General features: G+C 36.4%; 1 protein-coding gene across 1 annotated transcript in view; it reads right to left on the reverse strand.

The window, feature by feature from the left end:
• Nucleotides 1-10,943, reverse strand: part of tnca (tenascin Ca) — a 56,811-nt gene extending 45,868 nt beyond the window's left edge. The window contains exon 1 of the mRNA XM_051892787.1: nt 10,666-10,943. The gene's annotated coding sequence lies outside the window, so the exon portion shown is untranslated. The remainder of the gene's footprint in view (nt 1-10,665) is intronic.
• Nucleotides 10,944-12,672: the final 1,729 nt, after the last annotated feature.

The raw sequence follows: 12,672 nt of genomic DNA on the forward strand, positions 1-12,672 counted from the left end.
AAAATGGTTCAGGAATGGTTTGAGGAGCACAACAACGAGTTTGAGGTGTTGACTTGGCCTCCAAATTCCCCAGATCTCAATCGAATCGAGCATCTGTGGGATGTGCTGAACAAACAAGTCCGATCCATGGAGGCTCCACCATTAAAGGATCTGCTGCTAACATCTTGGTGTCAGATACCACAGCACACCTTCAGGGGTCTAGTGGAGTCCATGCCTCGACGGGTCAGGGCTGTTTTGGCAGCAAAAGGGGGACCAACACAATATTAGGAAGGTGGTCATAATGTTATGCCTGATAAGCCTTTAGTTAATAATATTGAAGATTTCATGTTATTTGCATGTTATTATTCATGATTATAAATTTTATAAATAAAATTAAGTAAAGATTCCTCCGTGAAATGCACGCTATTAAAAGAAAACACAAAAACACATAACGTGTTATGTTATGTAATAAATGTTATGTGAATGAGATTAATCACCAGTGAGTGAATTCAAGCTGAGTATGTATCCTAAGTTTCTTGGTATTTAGGATGGATTTAAATATGTTAAATTACAATCAACCAACTGCATGGTTAGTCCGCTGTGAGCAGCCTGCTAGCTCTTAAGTGCTTTTCCTTCAGGTTACAGAGGTGACATGGAAACCGTCCAGTTTATGCGTCTTCCAACCTGTGACCTTTGGGATCCCAGCCAAGACCCTTAACCACAACATCATCTCATCTTCACTCTTTGAAGTGTCCACTCTACACTCCCAGGTTTTTTACATTTTTCCAAACCCTAACAAGGGCTGACCTCGTGACCCCACAGCACTTAAAGGTCAGTTCAAAACGACACTTAAGACTAATGCAAAGGATCTACAAATCAGCACACGAGTTTATGAGATCGTATACACGGCATGCACACAATAAAGTTAAAATAAAGGCCAGCGATTGGGTCGCTACGGTAGGTTCAGGAACAAAGGTTTGAATTCAGTGTAGATCTATTAAGTGTTCTCCTATGGTCTTTAAAACACCAGGATGTAAACATACAAACCTGAGCTTGAATTTCACAGGCTTTTCTCCTACATCTGGTGGGAGTTTCTGGAAAACACCTTGTGTGGCTAATGCTAATCTGGCTACAACTCACTAAACATTTGCTTTGTTACTTGCAACTACGGCTGGGCGGTATGATGTATGTACCATGCCACGGAAATCTGTTGAGATTCTGCAGTACCATTTATACTGCAGTATATCCAAAGTGCAATTAAAAAAAAACTTGACAGCAAGCAGAAAACTACAGCATGTTATGTAATCTGTTTTTCCAAAAAGTTCAAAAGAATTATTTTCCATTTAAAAAGTATTTGATTTACTAGCTCATAAAACATTAGGCATAAATGAGTCAATTATATATTATATATTTTATTCATAATTATGACTTAGTATCTCATAATTTTGATTTATAGTATGTAGTATCTCATAATTTTAACTTTAATATAATTATGAAATAATAAAGTTGAAATTGACAAAAAGTTGACTGTTTGTCGATTTCAACTTTCTGTCATAATTATGAATTCTCATAAACTTTTTATGCCTTTTTTATAATTATGACCTAGTATCTTATTATTTCTATATCATAATTATGATATGCTTTTATCAAACATATAAAAGAGGATAAATTATAAACAAATATAAGAAAAAGTGGACATTTTTTTCAATTTTTTATTCATAATTATGACTTAGTATCTCCATAATTTTGATTTATAGGTATGTACTACTCTGCTTATATGTAGGCCTAATATATATATATATATATATATATATATATACACACACACATACACATACATACATACATACATACACACAAACTAAGCTGTACACTAAGAAATAAATATGTATTTAAGAATACTATAAAGGGAAATCCTCCTTCTGGAACACAAATTAGTGCTTTCTTTAAGTTATAATCCAGAATTACTGTATCTTTATTAGTTTTCCCTGTACTGGCAACAGAAAGGGAACTTTCCCACCTGGAAAACAGGGACTAGGAATGTTGGCCTGTGTATTCAGCCATCTGTTTTGCCTGGTCCACAGCGAAGACTCTGTGCCTGTGTGTGTCATACGAGTTTAGACTGGAAGAGCTCCGGACGTCAAAGGTTTTTCGGCGTTCAGTAGATTCCACCCCTAACAAATATACAATTTGGTGGAAGTCTAGAGCTTAAAGATAAACCATCCACTGTAACCCTATAGCAGGACGTATCAATCTACACTTCAGGAGAAGTACAGAGCAGACTGCATGCTGTATATGTGAACACTCTAACATGTTTAGTCCACTGCCAGTGGGCGATTACAAGACTTTGACTGATGTCTACGCCGAGCACAATGCCACATGCTGTTTTGCTTGCTGAGGGAAACAGATTTAGAATCTTTCTGTGTACTAATTACTTTCTAGAAAGTAAAGCATCAAAGTATTGTTGTGATTGACATCATGCTGCAATAAAACATCTTACAATCCAAAAGTCATTTAAATCATTAGGATAGGGGATTGTGCAACCACATCTAGAGGCTTTTTAAAGGGGTGGTTAATTATGATTTCACTTTTTTAATTTTAGTTAGTGTGTTGCTGTTTGAGCATAAACAACATCTGCAAAGTTCCGACGCTCAAAGTTCAATGCAAAGGGAGGTATTTTCTTTTAAAGAATTTGCTGTTTAAGGACTACAACAAATGGCTTTTTCTTGGGTTAGTGACATCACTAACCCTAAAATTTACATATACCCCATCCCCAAGAACACAAAACAAAGGGGGTGAGGCCATGTTGGGCTGCTTTAGAGAAGAGGAAGAGTTGTTGTAGTAGAGTGTTGTTGACATGCCGTCATTTTACGCCGGACTGCTTCACAAACGAGGGTCAATTCAATGCTGGATTTGCACAAAAGAGTAACATGACGGCACATGCTAGTCAATGAGTTGAATCAACTCCACAGCAACTACATAAATTTATCCACTAACCATTCAGAAACGTCCAGTTTCATTCTAAAAGTTGTAACTTCTTCCTGAGTCTCTCCATCAGTGTCGACTCCGGTTTTAACAATGTAAGGCTGAACACCGTTACTGACAATCCTTATTTTGGCTGCGTGAGATTCTCCAGCTTTGTTGTTGTTGAGCAACCGAAGCGCGAGCTGTTAAAGCTCCGCCCTCTTCTGGAAAGGGGGCCGGGAGCAGCAGCTCATTTGCATTTAAAGGGACACACACAAAAATGGTGTGTTTTTGCTCACACCCAAATAGGGGCAAATTTGACAAGCTACAATAAATGATCTGTGGGGTATTTTGAGCTGAAACTACACAGACACATTCTGGGGACACCAGAGACTTTCATCTTTAAAAGGCCAATTTATATTAGATCTTGTAAAAGGTCACCTTTAATTCATGAGATAATCATCAGCTTTTAAATAGAATGCAAGAATGACTGTCAATTTTTATTTATCTATTTACTTTTTTATTAACCTTAGTTCTCGAAATAGTTGTCAATTAAAATTTTAAAAAACTGTTTTTTTTAAAAAAAAGAAACACACAACAAAATAGCCATGAACCACACCATAATTAATGACTACTAATGTTGATTTGAAGCAAAAGAAAGAAATTAAAAAAAAAATTGAAAATAAAAAAAGAGACAAATGTAGAAGTGTTCTTAAATTCTTTTAAGCGTGAATAAACTATAAATAAACAAACAAACAAACAAATAAATAATAAACAAATGCACAAAACAATTGCACAGGAGAGACCTAAAATCAAAATTAAATTCTTTAAGAGTGAATGAACAACTCATCCCATGAAGCATTGTAAATTATGTAATCCATTTTTTTAGTACAATATAAAACTACTGATTGTAGTGACTGATCAAGAGAATAAAAACATATTTTAGACAAATACTTGCACAGTTTGAGAGAAAAGGGAGACTCAAATCATTTCCAGTGCTTCATGGGAGTGAGAGGTTACTGCTGAGCTCTTTTGTATGGGTTGCAAAGCGTAACAAATTTTGTGGGCTGAATGAATTATGTGACGCCAAATGCATGACAAAATACAGTTACACTTTAATTCATTTTGTACCAGAAAAGCTGTCTAAAGCCATAATGCATTTCATACTCCGAAAGGCAAAACAAGGAAAATCACAACTGAAGCATATATACAATATATATATATATATTATATATATATGGAACTGATACTGTGATACAGGCATGTGACAAGCTCTGTTATATCAGAATAATTTTAGATGGAAAGATACTTTATTGTCCTGCGAATCAATGCTTTCCTCATTAAGGCGACCTCCAGAACTCTCCAATTTCACTGAACTGCTGAATACTTCCAGAACATTGACTGTGATGAGGATACCATCAGAGAAATGCCCCTACGTGACACTTTCCCTTTAAGTAAGTGAGAAGTTTCATGGTGTAACGGATACACCAGACATGAATTCACTCATTTTTAGTGGCCGCTTACCAAATCAAATGAGTGGTTCTCATTAAAAAAAAGAACCTGGAAGTGATCCATCAGCACCAGGCCATGTGCACGACAGGTCCACATGCAACCCAGACCTGTCTGTCTAGACTCCCTGAGATTTATGGGAAGTAGGCGCTTATATCAAAGACTGCTCATGGGAACACAGACCCTAGAACACACCACATAACTGGTTTGCAGCGCAGCTGTCCAGTCCGGATCCCCGTTGATGTTAATTTTATTCAAGAACACCTGGATATACTTGACTAAAATTAAAATTTGGACATGGTTTAGATTTCTTTGGTTTTCATGCTAACATCAAAAGGAAAAACTTGTTGACATCTTCAATGTTCAGAACAGCACACTTACTTAACACTGTTTTAGCAGTGTGCAGCATATATCCGGTGGAAAATATGTATGGAATAACCACATGACCTACTGCTTTTCCGAAATGTGTGGTATACAACATGAGCACACTGTACAGAACACTGTATTACACAATGCAATGTATGACAAATCAACCAGATTATTAACCACAATTTTCAACACTTCTGTCTTGACTTATTATTTGATCGAACTGCAAAAAGTTAAAACATCTTCGCTTTGGCAGTATGCAGTAAGTGCTATGCTAGATTGGCCCACCAAAATAAAATCTCTAGGGATGCACCGATGTGAAAATTTTGGCCGATACGATAACCCATAATTCTTTATATTTGAAAGCTGATAACCGATATATTGGCCGATAAATCTAAATCTGAATTTGTATATAATTTTTGAGAGCCTGATTACAAAAACAAAAGTCTCACCATTAAAAGCCATGTCCCAAGCACACAATTATAATGTTCTCATTATAATATTATGTAAGCTATATGACAGACTTTTGCTGTATATTGCACTTTTTGAAGTGATTTCAATCACATTTCAAGCAATTCAAAACCATAATGGTGGACAGTGTGCATCTGAAGTGTCTCAGCTGAAGGAAATAATCCATTATTTATTGCTTTAATATATCTACATATGATATTATCAGGCCGATAACGATAACATTAAAAACGATCATATATCGGCCGATACCGATATGGTGGCCGATATATCATGCATCCCTAAAAATCTCAAATTTCACTCAAACAGTGTTGTTTTTCTCTTACTTAAGTGAAGCCCTGAGGCCATAGGTTGGTCTCACTCCAGCTGTCCTGACAGACCCAGACCTCTTTCACTCTCTCTTTCTCTCTGCTCCCATCATTCCTTCCACACCTTCACAGGAGGAACCGCACATAGCAGAGGCATCATAAACCCCCGTCTGCCGCTGACCTCTGACAATTTATGCCCTTTCATTTCAGCTGGATGGAGAAGGGGGCTTGACTCTTTCCTCAGGTCTTAAACCTCAAACGCTCACCTAAAACGTCCCACTGCGCTCACCTGATGTGCTTCCATAAACATGCCGATAAAACTGACAGGGTGAAAAAAGGCCATCTGGTTTTTAGCATGAGCTTTAGAACAACCAAATGAATTGCAACAATTCACTCTGCATTATCATACTAAGGTGATCACACCACAAAAAGGCCACACTTTCTGTTAATAGCGCAGTAGAAGTTAAAACACCACGTGCTGTCATTTATGGGGCCACCGAGTGTCATCAAAAATGTCTCTACATTCTGCTTTCCAAAAATAGTGTACATTTTCCTCATATAAAAGCTTGTGCTGTGTCACACAAATGATAAAGGCTCTGTTTCAAAACCTAGTGAGCTGCCTTGCTGTCCCTTGTGAAAGTAACTTCAGCATACTTTTAAGAGTACTAATATTATTAAGGAATAGACTTAAGTGCGAACTGAATGTAATGCTTTCAGACACTTAATTGCATGTTATTTGCAATTAAATTAAAATGTATTATAGTTTAAATTTATATTAAATGCAATTAGCTGAACTTAAGAATGCTTTTTTGACCCACTTAAGTAGGACTTACATTTAAAATATATTAAATATAATAAAGAGTAACACACTACAGTTAAAATGATGATTTACATGTTAGTCAACACATCAAAATAAGTGTACCTCTTTAAAGTAAACAAAAAATATATTAAAACATGATTTAAAATGTATACTTTAAAGTAAAACTTTTAACTTACCATTATTTTCAAAGTGCACTTTTTAAAATTGTATTTAAGTGTGTTAAGAAACAGCCATCAAAGTGTGCTCTCTTAAGTGGCCCTTCATTTACTTAATATTATATTATCTGCACGTACAGTTTTTTTTAAATACACATATAAGATTCGAAGTACACTACAGGTGTACATTCAATACAATTAAGCCAAGCGCACTTCTTTTTCTACAATGGGTTCACTGCCTACAGAGGCAATTACTTTCTAAATCCCTATAAATAACTGATTATTAACCACTCTACATACTGTTGGCAGTCTGTGTGTCATTCAAGTAGAGTTCGGCATGGGACAAACGACTCACAATTGGATTTAATGGAGTTTGACACAAAGCAAAACTTGAATAAGCATAAAACTGTTAAAATAGTCGATTTTTACTTTGACAATTTGTTGATACTTTTCAGCAATGAAAGGGATTTAGTTATTGCAGAGCAATCTGGGGAGAATGTAATGCCGCCTTTTAAATTGCATAAAAGAAGGTATATTAGAGGGAGCATAATGTTGCTATAACTTTTGAAATGGTCTTCATGATGGTAGCGCACTATGCTTTAAAATGTAGACAGCTCACTAGGTTTTTGGAACAGCACTCATTTTTTGCTCATTTTATTGTCTGTTGAGCAAAAATCACTGAGACCTCTCATCAACAAGCCACATGATTTGAAGAATCACTCACAAATGGTCCAGGATGAATTACACACTAGCTTTGCAAAATCTGGAAGTATGAGCTATAACAATTAGATAAAAAATTTGTCGAGACAAACTTTGAAGTTGGCCTGAGAAAGCCTGACCAGAGTTGAAGTTTAAAGCTGAGTTAAGTTAAAGTTTGAATGGGATGGATGGATGGATGTTTAAACTTGAATTTTGTCAGCTGGAGTTTGAACAGTCTTGGCTCATTTTTAACATTCCGTTAATGTAAGTCTATGGGATATTTATGATTTTTAATCTTCATTTTTAGGAAAACCATAAGTCGGATCAGTTAGAAAAGACAGAGAACACTAGGTTAGAACAGTCTGAAGGTCTGTCCCAAATTTGGAGGTTGTAGAGTCAAAGCTCTAGGCAGAGTTAAAGTCAGAAATTTTAGTCTCAGAAGAATAACTTTCAATTTTAAATAGCATTTCAAGCATTTGTTAAAGTAAGAGCTACACATTAAATAGTAATGGTTTGTTTACGCACCCAAACCTCAAAAACCACAATGTCTGGAGTCTTTCCCTTACAAACACACACACACACACACACCAGCTGCTTCTCAACTGCACCACAGATCATTCTCCTGTTTCCATAGGAGGACGTCATTTTCATGATGAGCACTCAAGTCATATAGAAATGCGCAGACTGACAGATGGATATGTGCCTTTTGCCAGGTGATATCAAAGTAAGACAAGCACACTGGTTTCAGCCTTTCATCAGTCTGTCAGAATCCCTTACATAAAAACATACATGTTCATGCTCACTGCAGGAAGACGATGCCTTAAAGTCACCATGAAATCAAAATAGACAATTATTGTTATTTATGGAATATTACAGTATTTGTTATAAATGATTTAGCCATGTACATCATGTACAATTCATGCGCCCTCATAATCAAAATAATTTCCCCTCCCTCTTGCAGCGACATCTCTTCTCTAATGGTGTGTTTACTGGCACAAGGGCGGGGCAACCTGTCACTCACATGAGATCGACCAATAGCAAACCACAACCATCCAATCAATCCCTGATGGACAAAATCAAGTCCCTCCCTACAATTTTTTTTTTTTCTTGTTGAGAAGCTATTTCACTCAGATATACATCACAATAGGGAAAATACTATTGCAACTTCAGTTTCATGCCAAATATAAAGGTGCAGTAAGCAATTTTTTGAAAGTGGATCAGACCGAGCACCACAACACACTTGTAGCCAATCAGCAGTAGGGGGCGTGTCCACTCATGAGGGGGAAGGAGAGAGAGTGAGCTAGAGGGAGATTTGAAGAAAGACTGTAGAAAGAGAGATGGCTGAGAGACATTACAAAAGAGAAGAATATCACTGGAAAATGAAGGCTAAGATCAGGCACGAGTTTTAGGACTCACATTAATGTTAGAAAAGCTTCACAGCGCTGGAGAGACTTAAGCGGGAAGGCCTGAAAACGGACGCCGAGGTTGTGTTTTTTCTGCTCCATACGTGAGCAACATTGGTTTTGAGTGTCATGTCTGGAGCTGCTGTGCTGCTGGCAACTAACAACAAACTCTTGCATATATATATACTCTTGTGTACTGTATGTTCATTTTTTGTGCTTCCTTGTCGTTCATTTGTCATCTTCGCTTTATTTTTGATAAAGAGACATGAAGGGAGGGGTGAGAATGCATATTATTAAAAAATACATACAAAAAAAATAATTCATACCTTACATACATGCACACAGATTTTTTAAAATAATGTGCACTGATGAGACATTTTCAATAGGGCCAGGAATGTATATTCGGATTTGTCAAAATAAAATATCATAATCTCAATATGAACTCCAAAATTACCATTTTAAAGCACAAAAATTCTACTGCATATAAAATTTGTCTAATTTGGGTCTCATTTTTATTTCTCCAAAAAAAAAATAAAAAAAAATAAAAATAAAATTGAGGAGAAACATCTGAGACAATGTTGATACTTCAAATAACCAAGAACTCAACTGAATCTCCACAGCTGTGAAAAAACAACCTCTAGAAAAAAAAAAGTTCCAACACATGAAAAATAAAAATAAAAATGGAAGTCTCTTTAATGTCTCAGTTGTTTCTCCTAGACAGCAATACGTTTAAATGGAGAGCAAAAGGAGTCTCCTGCTTCTCCTGAGAAAAAGAACCCATTAATCTCATGTATCTCCTAGCTTCAGAAGAGATCTTAATGTCTCATACTGTGCTCAGTCTTGTCAAGAAATCAACATCTGCAATCAAAAGTCAGTTTGTTTCTCTGAATGATAACAAAAGACTCATTTGTATCTAATTTTACTGGGAATTTTAGGAGAAACATCTGAGCTGATACTTCAAAATAACCAAGAACTCAACTGAATCTCTTCTGAGAAATACAATTTTCCTTTAGGTTCCAACATGAAAGAAAATAAAAATGAGATCTCTTTAATGTCTCAGTTGTTTCTCCATGACAGTAATGAGATTAGTTGGAGAGCAAAACGAGTCTCCTGCGTCTCCTATAGTTTCAAAAATCTTAATGTCTCATACTGTGCTCAGTAAGTCAAGAAAGTCTGCAATCAAAATCTCAATCTCAGTATGAACTCTGCATGACTCATTCGTTTCTATTTTTAGGAGAATTTTTAAGAGAAACATCTGAGACAAAGTTGATACTTCAAAAGAACTCTGAGAATTAAAATTTTGCTTTAGGTTCAAACACACATTTAAAAAAATGCTGGGTTAAAAACAACCCAAATTGGCTTGAAAATGGACAAACCCAGTGACTGGGTTAAATGTTTGACCAACCTGCTGGGTAGTTTTATTTAACTCAACAATTGTTTAAAAATGACTGTACTGCTTGCTTAAAATGAACCCAAAGTATGTTGGAAATTAACATTTAATGAATAATAATTAAACAATAATCATTTATTAAATTGCTTTATAAGCAATTATAAATTGTTTTTAACCCAGCATTTTAGAGTGCATATGGAAATAAAATAGAAATGAGAACTCTTTAATGTCTCAATTGATTCTCCAAGACAGTAATGAGATTATAAGAGAAGCAGGAGTCTCCTTTTGCTCAACCATTTAGTTTCAGAGATCCAAAGTCAAATCAAAAGTCAGTATGTTTATTTCAATATGAACGTCAATCTAACAGTGTACTCATTTATAACCATTTTACAAGCATTTTAAAGAGAAACATCAAGTTTACATAAAAAGAAGCATAATTAAGAACTCAACAACCTCTTGAGCAATGAAAGAGAAACCTCTGAGCAACCTCTGGGTCAGTAGCAGAGTGAATGGAAAGTTAAAAAAGCTCAACATCCAAAAAAAGACTAAAGCACTGCATCCATAAGATAAGTTAAACCACATCAGATGAAGAAGATAAAGATACCTGTGGTGATGAATCAAGCTTCCACTGAGCAAATCAGGTGCAGAAGACGTGAATCCAGCGTTCCAGACCTCCAGCTTCCGTCTGTCTCCACGTGCTGGAAGATCTGAGAGCGTCGGTGATGTATTCCACACACCCTTCTGCCCACCGAGCCTCTGAGCGAGAAGGAGAGAGAGGATGAAAGCACTACACCTCTCTAATATGAGAGACTTCAGTCAGAGCACTGTGAATTGCAAGGACTGCCCTTAAATAGCCTTTCCACGAACTCATACACGTTCTCTCTCTCTCTCTCTCTCTCTCTCTCTTTCCCCTCCTGTTCTTCCCTCCTACTGCTTTGAGGTGTTGAGATGCCTACACACTCAGCATATATTACCCATACTCTCCTCTCCCTGGAGCGAGAACATACGCCTATACGTACAAGTTCAAGTGTGATATAAGATTCTACAGAGACAGAAAAGCAAAGAGAATATTTAATAATCCTACAATTTTAATCCAAGTGCGCTGCAGAGATATTGCATGAACAGAAACATAAAGATGATGGACTAAAAATCAGAAACTATATGAAAGTATATGCCTGGATATGTGGCATTGCACAAAACATCAAATCAACTATGCATAATACCCTTCAAAAGTTTTTTGAAAAATTAATATTCAGTAAGGATTCATTAAATTGATCAAAAGTGACAGTAAAAACATTTATAATGTTATAAATGATTTCTATTTCCTATAAATGCTGCTCTTTAAACTTTCTATTCAAAGAATCCTGAATAAAATGTATCACAGTTTCCACAAAAATATTAAGCAGCAAAACTGTTTTCAACATTGAAAATAATCAGAAATGTTTTTTGAGCAGCAAATCAGCATATTAGAATGATTTCTGAAGGATCATGTGACACTGAATACTCAAATTCAGCTTTGATCACAGGAATAAATTACATTTTAAAATATATTACAACAGAAAACAGTAATTGTAATTTTTAAACAGTAAGTTTAGCACAGCTGCCAGTTGCTTGATACATTTCCCATTTATCCCAATTTCCTATGGATAAAAGTATTGTAATACATTTTTTCATTGAAAATCTTGTTTCACTCAAGAATACAGATTACAGAAGTAAAAATGTTTGTAAATGACATGTAAACTGTAACATTTCTATGCAAAAGGTAAAAAATTAAACCATGTTTATATTGTTAAATCGTTAAAATCCAACTAGCCAATCATGTTTCAGTTGATGCCTATGCATGACTAAATAAATAAATAAATAAATAAACTGCTTTCCCCATCCCTGCTGGAAAAAAAGCTAAAACCAGCCAAAGCTGATTGGCTGGTCTTAGCTGGTTTAACCTGGTCTCTCAGCCTGACAAAGCTGGTGTTAAGCTGGTTGGTCAGCAGGTCTCCCATCCTGACCACCTAAAAAAGTGGCCAAAACCCCTCTAAAACCAGCCTGCTAAACCAGCTATAGCCAGGCTGGAAGACCAGCTAAGACCAGCTAACCAGCTTAGGCTGGTTTTAACTGTTTTGTTTTGTTTTGCTTTCAGCAGGGATAGAAGATACTGAGACAGGCAAGAGGCATGAAGATGTAAACCAGATCTTGGGACCAGAAGACAGGGACATTTTCCAAACTCCGTTACAACTAGATGAGCATAACAGATGCGTAAACATGAACATGTAGAATTTGTGTTGAGACTTCGGGTAAAATGGCAGAATGCCAGTTTTATTAAAGCCCGGAACACACCAAGCCAACAAACTAGTGGCGACGAAAAGCAGACTGCGGGGTTGGCTCATGTCAGCAGCGTCTGGGTCCAAAGTTGCCCTGACACACCAAACCGACGCTTGACAGCCGACGGCCAAGTAGCACATCCGTTCTGCGCCTGTGTAAGAAGAAATGCCTTTCCGTACCAGCAGGTGGCAGTAGCTGAACAGCCAATCAGAATAATCAGATGACCCGACTGACCGACGAGCTCCAACGCCGATTCAACATGTCGAATCGGCTGAAAAAAAGCAGACGAGGA

The sequence above is a fragment of the Ctenopharyngodon idella genome, chromosome 5, assembly GCF_019924925.1.
Source record: "Ctenopharyngodon idella isolate HZGC_01 chromosome 5, HZGC01, whole genome shotgun sequence".
Lineage (NCBI taxonomy): Eukaryota > Metazoa > Chordata > Actinopteri > Cypriniformes > Xenocyprididae > Ctenopharyngodon > Ctenopharyngodon idella.